Raw genomic sequence first — 2,682 nt, forward strand, 5'->3', positions numbered from 1 at the left:
AATTAATTTAATTAAATGGTAATCAATTATTAATGTTTTTTTGTGGAAGGGCCCGCGGGGGTCCGCCGCCATTTTCGAGCGCAGCGCCACCATGTTGGCAGTGCCGCCATTTTGTATGCGATGCCTCTAGAATTTTCTTGAACACATTCTTTTCTCCTCTACCCGTTGGAATTTTTTTCAATCACGCAATAGAACGCCCTTTTTATTTTAGTTTTAAGGAAACAGGAACGGAAAGAATAATATTTTAACACATGATGTATGTTTAATACACATTTATTTATGTAACGCATCATACACAATATTATTAAAAGCTATTCAACCTCCTGCATCCCGGTTGACGCCACACTTTCGGGCTCCGGCGTTCTAGCCCCCACCTGCGAGCTCTCCTGCGAGCTCTCTTGCGAGCTTCCACGGAGGCGTCCTCCCCCTCGCATCGTTGTCCCAGGGCGTTGGAGCAAGTACAGCATCGCTGTCGTTGCCATCATCGTTATAGTCGTCGTCGTCGTCATCACTACTGAGAAGGTAGTTCTGAAGAAAGAAAAAAACATCGTCTTTATCCGAGAGTGCCTTGTCGACTCAGTTTTTGTACTTACCAGGAATCTTCGACGCTCCTCGGCCTTCACCCTCCAGCCGTAGGTCCACCAGCCACGCGTCATTTCTCTCATCACGATCTAGCATTAGGCACTCCCAAATCCGTGTTGAAAATATGCAACTTAATTTTCAACACATATGTTTGAAACAATATAAATTTTTCTCAATTATATTGTGGTTATGTAAAAAAATTTTGTTCCCAATTTCGCGTTCGCGTATAAGTGTAGCAAGCGGCGGCATGCACTGTGTAAAACGTAGTCGATACATGGTGGACTGACACGGAGCACTGAAACCCAACATGCAGCCAGAGATTTTCGTACCTGAGATAGGTAAAAATCCCATGCGCAAGCATTGAGACACGTTCCTTTGAAAAAAGAGATTATGGGGAATAGATAACATTCCATCTCTGTAGTCGTTCACGTTCACGTTGACGGTTCTCGTTTTTATGTTTACGTTTTACGTTTCATGTTTTTTTGTCACGTTCACGTTTTTTCACGTTCGCGTTTCTCGTTTTCAGGTTTACGTTATTATCATACAAGTAATGTTCAATTATTATTATTATTATTATTATTACTATTGATCTTAACTACAGGGAAGGAAAAAAAATAAAAAATAATTTTTAAAGTTCTATGTTTCTCTATATCGCGTCACACTCTTCCACAGAACACTTGCATATGACTTGGCAGCACCGTGTGCATGATCATTCCGTTTTTTATTTTGAATAAGGTATTCCTCTACCTCACCTCCCTGATACATGCACTCTTCTCGAAAAATGTTGCAAACATTGCAGAAAATATCGTTACCACGTTCGTCAAATTCGCGCCACCATAGCAGCCTGTGCTCGTCGAGCAGCCGTTGTACAGGCTGGATACTTTCACTCGCCATAGGTATACGAGTCTATCATCAACAACTCGACGTATTTCTCGCTACCCGTGGGAATCGTGATGTACAGATTGGTACACTCGAGCTTTCTGACGACGAACGTCGCTTGCTCCGTCCAGTAATACTCATTCTCTAGGACAGTGATATCTACGTGTTGATATTTCCGTTTTTTATTCCGACATTCGTACTCAAACTACCTTTCATAGTCGTCGTACGCTTTCTCGCGAAACCACGTGTACACTTTTCGTTTCATGTGATGAGACCACGTACACACGGAATCTTGGTTGACAACGACTCCCTGTCTCACGACGCGTTCACCAGTTCCGCGTATACCTAGTTCCCGGTCGCGTAGAAACTGCACCGGAGATACTCGTTGCACATCCGTCTTTCCATGCGGATCACCGAGAAAATGAATGACATCGTCCACCTCGTAACCTATAATCATTGTCTTGATCATGTCTCGTTCGCAATGTTTTTCTTAACACACTGTGCTCTACATGCACATTGGACACACGTTACTGACAGAATGTACTCGCAGTCTCTTTGCTTTATATGCTACTAAGAGTCGATAGCATTTGAAATATACCTTTCAGAAAACATGTACTTTAACAGTTGTTGTAAAGATAAGTAAATTCCTTTGAAAAAGAGATTATGGGGAATAGATGGCATTCCATCTCTGTAGTCGTTCACGTTGATGCCTGATGGTTCTCGTTTTCACGTTTTTCACGTTCGGGTTTCACGTTTTTTCACGTTCGCATTTCACGTTTTTCACATTTTTCACGTTTTTCACGCTCGCGTTTCACGTTTTTCACGTTCGCGTTTCACGTTTTTCACGTTTATGTTTCACGTTCACGTTTACGTTATTATCATATAAGTAATGTTCAATTATTATTATTATTGATCTTAACTATAGGGAAGGGAAAAGAAATAAAAAGTAATCTTTTAAATCAAACATTAATAATACATTTTTTATATTTTCAAATCTCGTAATTCTTTCTGGCGTTGTGACCACCAGTTAAATATTTTAAATACATTCTGTAATGCACAATTCTTAATATGTTTTCCACATCGCATAGTTTTAGTAATATCCATATTATTCAAAGATTCTATATTTTCATAATCAGCATCCAGGGTCTCGATGATTGCGTCATCTCTCGCAATGAGCATATTCGTCAGCCATTTTCGTTTTTCGTATCTCTTAACGTATAC

The sequence above is a fragment of the Wasmannia auropunctata genome, unplaced genomic scaffold, assembly GCF_000956235.1.
Source record: "Wasmannia auropunctata unplaced genomic scaffold, wasmannia.A_1.0 LD336060.1, whole genome shotgun sequence".
In the NCBI taxonomy this organism is placed as follows: Eukaryota; Metazoa; Arthropoda; class Insecta; order Hymenoptera; family Formicidae; genus Wasmannia; species Wasmannia auropunctata.